The following is an 8,216-nucleotide window of genomic DNA, read 5'->3' on the forward strand; positions in this document are numbered from 1 at the left end:
AATTCTAATTTAATATTTTTAATCATTTGAAATAGGATTGAAGAATCACTACAACACTATCATGCAAACAAAAAAGATTCTAAAACTTTCTGTGGAAATTTTGATAGAATCCTTCCTTAAAAATAGGATTTTTCAAAGGTTTTATAACAACATTTTCACAACAAAATAACAACAAAGAGTTCATCTCCTACCAACAGACTAACAATGTATGTAATAAATAAGGAGATTAACTAGAATAAATTTAGGTTTATGTGGAGCACCTAAAATAAAATTTACAAAATATAATATATATATATATATATATATAAATTTAGGTTTTACAATGGATGGAGATTAACCAGAATAATTCTCCAACTTTAAGTTAATATTAAACCCCTCAAGGATCATCTGAAAGTGCAAAACCAGATATTCTATCTAAGATCAAAAATTTTTAGTGAATAATATCCCAATTTACAATTGATGGAAATAATGAAAAGTATACCAATGAGTCTTTTAAAACTTAGTGAAATAATAAATTGAATAATATAAGTACATACCTCATACATATATATCAATAGTTATGTAAATGAAAAAAAAAATAGATGCATGAACTCAATTACAATTTATTAGAAATTCAAGTTTCACTTTAAACATCAATATATGTTTAAAAACTTTTGAAATTATTTAGCTCAATATGAAATCCAAATATGGTAAAAATAATAGTTTGCTTTAAAAGATTAAATTTTAAAAAAGCTTAAGCTTAAAAATTCACTTTTTAGTAGTATTTGATCAAAATGATTAACAAGCATAGATACACAGTCCATGAGGGTAAATAACCAATAAGTGTGGATATACAGTTTACTAGGATAAGTAACAAAGTATGACTTAAAGTCATGAAACAAGTGTAACAGGAGCCATAAACAAGCACAGGCATGAGGCTTGTGAAACCAAGCATGAGTATGATACTCACAAACAACCGTTCCCCCATTCCACGTGCGTTGGCTGTCATACTAGGCTAGCACCTCCTAAGTACCTTGCTAGTTAGATATACTATGGCGCATCAAGGGCTAATGGTACTGCTATTAACAACTAGCGTTCTGATATAATCCCACATTTTAAATCTATCCATAAAATCAATATATTATTTCTTTTTAACATTTATCATCATACTCATCAAAAATGAATTCACCAATGTTCTTCTATGCAAAAATCATAATGATAAATCAATCTTCAACCCTTAAATCAAACATCATTAATATGTTAAAAGAATTGAAAATATTCAATCATAAAAATATTTCTTTCTTTTCCTCAAAAGTCTATCATAATGAAAAAAATTAGTATGAAAAAAATTAGTTTAAATAATTAATATTAAAATTTGAAGATATACCAATATGCATATAAATATAATTTAACAATATTTGATGAAAAGAAATTGGCTTATAAATTAATTGAGACACTATTCATTTACCTGTAGTAATCTCAACACTCAAAACTATCTTTTTACAACTCCAATCGAGCTTACCTTCTTTCAAATACCCTAATAATATATAATAGTATCTTAATGGACTTTATTTTTGAACCAACAAGATCTCTTTCTAAGAGAATCCACTCAATCAAAATTAACAATAATAACTTTGAAGTTTGGAAGCACAATTCATACATAAAAGTTTCTCCATAACATTCAGTGTCACACCTGCAAAATACAATGTGGACGGCGCGCGAGCAGAGGTTCCAGCCTTCGGAAAGAAGACTGAAGAAATGAGAGTTTCCACCAAGATTTTAAGGTAAATCTTGGGAAATCATTTCAAGGAGGATAAGGATGGTCTATAAAAACAGAAAATAAGTTCGGGAGTTGATTGAGTGTGGGGAAGGTGTTAGGCATCCCACAACACCCGTTCGTAAGAACGGTTACCTGAAGTTTGTTGTGCTATATAAATATGGTTTTAAAATTATTTTAGTTATCCCTTTTATATTCATGTGTTTGATATAAAAATGATAAGAATTAAGTGAGAAATAGTTATTTATTTACGAGAGAGGACTTGACTCATAATCAAACTTTGAGGCCTACGTACCCTGTGATGGGGATCAAAGTCTACGTAGTTCAGGCTAAAGACTAGTGAAAATATTTGTTGAAGAGAAATGAATTAGAAATAATTCACCATTTTGCAAATAAAATAATTTTCTAAAATTTCGATATGTGTTTTAAATTGCAAAAAAGTGATTTAATTTTCACTATTTTTTCAATTTTTAAATTTTTGGAATAAAGAAAAGAAAAGAGTTTAAAAATTATTTTTTTATATTTTATGATGAGAATTTAATTGCAATAGCTACAGAGCCTTATTGACTTATACAGTAATACAATTATTCTATATATCTGTGAAGATTTTAAAATCTCATACGATAAAAGAATTTAGCAACTTAATTTATTTATTTATATTCTTATGTATATATTTAAGTAATAATAATAATTTTTAAGCATATATGTACATATATACTTTTTTAAAAGACTATTAATCATCATACCTGCAAAGCCTCATTAACTTGTACGGTAATACGATTATCCAAAATATCTGCGGAGATTTAAAATCCTCACACAATAAAGGATTAAATAATATATATATTTTAAATATATTTTAATGCGTAATTATATAATTTATATTTTTAAATATAGAAATCTTAATCGCTATACCAGCGAAGTCTTATTGACTTTCACGGTAAGATAATTATTCTAGAGGTATATAGACATTTAAAAATCTCATATGGCCAAAAGATCTAATTAGAAAATATGATTATAATTTAAATTTATTAATTTAATTAATTAATAGTATAAAAAATGTTTATTATTTTTTTACAAAATTCATATAAATTGAGAATTGAAATATCTGCGAGGATTTATTATCCTACATGATAAGGCAATTAATTTAATTCTCTACGAAGATTCTTGAAATCTCACATGAGACTTAAATATTTTATTGATTATAAAAAGAGAATTAATTTTGATGATGAGTCTTTGAAACCCATATTATTATACAAAAATGATCCTCATACCTTTGAAGTCTTATTAATTTTCATGATATAGGATCATTTTAAATTTAAATGTTTGCAGGGATTCTTAAAATCTCACTGTAAATAGATTTAAATATTATATATTATTAAGAATTTTACAACCAACAAATAATTGCGAAGCTCACAGTCAAAAATAATTTCAATAATAGCCTAGAACATGTAAAAGGATAAAGAGAATTCCAAAATGTATAATTTGGTACAATGCCACACAAAATAAATCATGTAATCTATACAAATTTTGAAATTTTCCAGTTACTCCGTTAATCCCACAGATTAAGCTTTAAAGAATGAATAAGCAAAAATTATTACCCAATTGATACTAAGCCATTACTCTCCACGTCATCACCTTTCATCTTCACCTTCCATCTTATCCATCAGGTTCTCTCTCCTCCTCCTTCTTCACCATTTTCGTCTTCTTCTCTCGGTTCATTTTCACCTTAAAAATCCAAAGCCAAAATCACAGGTCCTCTCTTTTTCTCTTTCAGTTAGCTCTCTTCATCACTGAAGCCACCCTCCTCTCTTTTTTTCCGCGCATGTCTGGCCCTTTTTCTTTTTCTTTTTGCTCTTTGCTTTCTCTGTTCTTCATCTATGCCTTCTACTCCTTGGTGCTCTATTTTTTCGTCTAGTTTTTGGTCTCTCCCTCTCCTCTTTTTCTGCTCTATTTCTCGTTCATTTTTCAGTCTCTCCCTCCCCTCTTTTTCTGCTCTGTTTCTCGTTCCTCTATCTTTGTCTCCTCCACTCGGTCACTACTCTCTCTCTCGGTGTCACTCAGAGTACAAAAAGTTTGATGAGCACTCTCTGCTATAACAAGTTCATGATTTTTGATACCATCCTCCTTCCTGCTCTCCTTCTATTACGATGCTCTCTTTCTCTCCTCGATTTTCTGCTCTGTTTCATGCCCTTTCCTTACCATCACTCCAACCCCTTTTTTTTGTTCTCCTTGCGTGCATCTGTGCTCTCTCATTCTCAGCTTTCCTCTCGTCTCCGTGTTCTCTCATTCCAGCCTAAAGGCCCATGTCCCATGCATGCTATTGTTTCTGCACTTTCATCCGTCCTATGCTCTGTTTTTTCTGCAACAAGCCTCTCTCCCCCTCTCTGTGCATGCGTGCTGTGTTTTTATGCTCTGTTTTTCCTTCCCTATTTCTCCCTCTCAGTCTCTCTCTTCTTTTTCTCTTTGTCTCCAGTCCTCCCTTTTCTTTCTTTCGTCTGGTTTTCTTTTAAAGAAGAAATAGGGAAGAGCTTGCATGTGAGGAGAAAGTTTACGTGCTGTGCGTGTGTTTCGTGTGTTTACTGTGCATGCTTGCTTCTTCTTTTTCTGGCATTCTCTGCTCTTCTCTTTTCTTCTGTTCTGTGTTTGCTTCTTTTCTTCTGTTGCAGGCGTCGTCTCTATTTCTCTGTGTTTCTGCATGTGTGCTTCTAGTCTTCTTTATCTCTGTGTGCATGGCATTTGCGTGCATCGTCTCTATTTCTCTGTGTCTCTGTGTGTGTGCTTCTAGTCTTCTTTATCTCTGTGTGCATGGCATCTGATCGAAAGACCAAGTTTAAAACTAATGGGTTAAGATTTAATCTATCGGTTTGTGTATTATTTTTTTAAAAAAACTATAATTCTTTCTTTTTTTCCTTTTTAATCCTATTTATTAATTTAAAACTTAGAAAAAAAAGACAAAAGAAATATGATTTTGAATTAAGCAAACATATATTTTTTTTAGGAAGATAACAAAATTTAAAGGAAGAAATTCAAAAGAAGTTGACTTTCAAAAATAAGTTCCTAATATCTTGAATGGTTGAGATAATTTCGGAGAAATTTTAAAAAATTTAAGCAAGATTATTATTATTATTATTATTATTATTATTATTATTATTATTTATTTTTATATTTTTTTAAAATATAATCCTAAAAAAGGATTGAATTTTGTTTTTGTATTTTTATATTTTTTTGTTATTTTAATGAACCAAAAGAAAGAAAATCCTAACCAACAAAGATCATCTAAAATAAAATTAAATCCTATTAATTATTATTATTATTATTATTGAAAATATAATCCTAAAAAGGATTAAATTTCATTTTTATATATTTTTTGGTTATTTATTATTATTTTTATCAAATTTTTTAAAAAATTTCCGGATAAAATACAGTATTCACATTCAGCCATAGTTAATTAGTCAATTAAAATATAATCTTTCCTTAGGCTTTTTGTTAAACGCCTACTCTACAACATTCCAAACCATTTAATAAAATTTATAACCTTTAATTCTCTTACCCAACAAATTCCAAGTATCCAAATATAGCTTCTAACATAATAATATATCTTATGAATTATAAGCCATATAATTCTCAATAATCCAAAACTCAAATAAGATTTCATTAACTCTTTAGATAAATTCCTTCACAAAACTCAATTTAGATTAACAGATTAACAATGTGCATGCTCAATCATGCTTCTTGTGAGATTAACAAGATTACACATAAAAAAAATCAATCAAAACTCTCCTAATAAGCATTTTATCAAACATCTTATAAGCATTCAATCTTAAGCTAACATTCCAAGTTCTTCTCTTTAATTCCATTTTCCCAAAAATTCTTCAATACATAAATGAATTAATCAATCTCCTAAATTCAATTCTTTCAACAAATAAATAAATTTTAACTCGCAGAGAATCCAATCTTTCAATTATCATCTAGCTTTTAGTTGTATAATTTTTTTTCCTGAATCAATTTTCCTACCCTACTTAATGTGCACAGCAGTATTAAGGGAAAAATTTACAATTTTACTCAATAAATCACACACCCACACACTTCAAACAACAGCCATAGTGACAAAGAAGCAAGGAAGAATGATGCCAAACATGGGAGAGGTAGACAAAGCAAGCTAGTGCACTACCCATACTAGGGATTTCAGCATTCTCAAGGTTGGCAGTAACGAGATGAACGACGGTGATAAGGGCGGAGTATGAAGATGGCTAGAGCAAGGGTTTGAAGCTTTTGGTTCTCTCTACCGACTTTGATATGTGCGTAGATTAAGAGAAGAGGAAAGAAAGAAAAAAATTCTGATAGGAGAAGTTGGGGCAGAATGGTCATTTCACAAATTTAAAGAAATAAAATAAAATTCCCCTATATTGCACCAAGAAGTTTCAAACCTAAGACTAATAGTTAGATGGCTAACACTATCTTCACTAGGCCCCCATACCTTGTTAAATTTGCTCTAGAATTAATAAAAATACCCTCAATATGACTTACCAAAGATTTTCTTTTATTTCACTATTTATTATTATTATTATTATTTATTGTTTTAAACAAAAATTTCTAGGCTATTATGTATTTAGAGCTTGGTTGTTATTGGGTAAGGTTCCTAATCATCTTCCCTCTCCTCTATTCAAAATTTTGGTAGATTTGGATAGTGTTGGTGTTGATTTTCATTCTTCCTTTAGTTTTGACCAAACCCATTAGCTTAGTTAGGACCTTGGGATGTTACATCAAGTTTCTAAACCTAGGTTTAAAGATTTTGTAATGAATTAGGATTGTTGGCTAAGGTTTGAATGAACCATAAGTAAAAATTGGAAAATTAGGAACAATATGGGTGACAAATTGTTGTGATCTAGGTGTTTAGGTGTCAAATGGAATTAATGGCATGGATCGAGAGCGTTAATTGTGTTGAAGAGGGAAATTGGGTATGTTTGGTACCTAAGATTAGGCTAAAAAGAGGTTTAATTAGAATTACAATTGATTAGTATTTAATCTTGTAGATTAGATATTAATTGAGCCCCGTTGAGCTAGAGGATTATTTTGAGTAACCAAATCACCACGGTAACTTTTTTTGTGATAAAAGGGTTGAGGTAATTGGATAATCTAATCCTTTTAGTTATGTATTTGAATGTCTATGAGGTTTGTGAAAGTGTATACGTATGTGTATATATATATATTATGAAAATCATTATTTATATTTGAATGGTTGATATTCTAGAAATTCATGTGATGTGGTATTAAAGAATTATCTATGCTTGAAAACCCATTTTTATGCTTATTGTGAAAGACTGTGAAATCAGATACAATGATATATGAATATGCTCGATGAGTGATATGCATGTGATTGAAATGTTATAAGCATGATCATTATGAGAGGGTGAGAGTTCACCCTAAAGTTGGCAAGGGATATTTGTATGAAATCTATATGATATACTGGTATTGTGGAGGCCCCAATATTTAGTCCTATTTTGTTTGGAGTCTAGTACTATTTGAGATAGATTAGGCATACGACACCTTGGGTATTTGCAAAAAGGGGAATCTATGGTCCAAATTGGGTGAGGCATCTTTAGCCGAGATTGCCTCTTATGGTTGGTAAGCTTGGGCTGATCTAGTCACATAGATTTAGTCCTATTGTGTTGTGAGCCCACAAATTCAATCAAAGAAAATAAAAAGGATAAAAGAGGGAAGTGTTGATCATGCATTATATAGACTGTTATATGATATCATGTGTTTGAAAGGCATCTGATAAATGTTTTACTTGCCACTCTACATACTCATGTACTATTCTTGTATGCTTGTGAATATATTAGATTATTTGGTTATTAAGTCCTTAACTCACCTATGGTTATATTTTATAGGTGAAGGCTCCAACAAGGGCAAAAAAAAGGAAGACATTACTAAGAATTGAGGAGCTTGGATTTACGTAGCTCATTCCCTTTAGGTATTGTGTAATGAACTATTTATGAATTTATGCCAATTTAGGATCATGTAATGTTTTGAGGTCACTTGCATAAGAATATGTGTTTTATAGGTATCTCAGCCTAGAATAATATAATTGTGATGAAAGTGTTATAAGAGGTCCAGATACTGATGCAAGTAGTGTTATTGTGGTATTTGTGCATTTGAATGGCTAAGAGATTGGTACATGTATTTTTTTTTGCCACCCCTTGAATTATATAGAATTAGGGTTTAATGATCATATTGTGTTTGGAATATAATTGTAGATGTATAATTGATCAATTAGGTGCATTGTTGTCTAATTGAATTAGTTCAAGTAATGCTAGGGTTATTGGCACTCGGTTGGTGGGTTTGGACACCCACATAGTTGATTTCAAAGGATAAAAGGACTATTTTGTTTTCAAGTGTCCAACTTTTAAAGGGTAAAGTGTTAGTTGTGAAACCAATGTCAATAGCTAGGTGGCTTAAA

Source organism: Prosopis cineraria, unplaced genomic scaffold (genome assembly GCF_029017545.1).
Source record: "Prosopis cineraria cultivar Desert tree isolate PC_DT_omini unplaced genomic scaffold, ASM2901754v1 PC12, whole genome shotgun sequence".
In the NCBI taxonomy this organism is placed as follows: Eukaryota; Viridiplantae; Streptophyta; class Magnoliopsida; order Fabales; family Fabaceae; genus Prosopis; species Prosopis cineraria.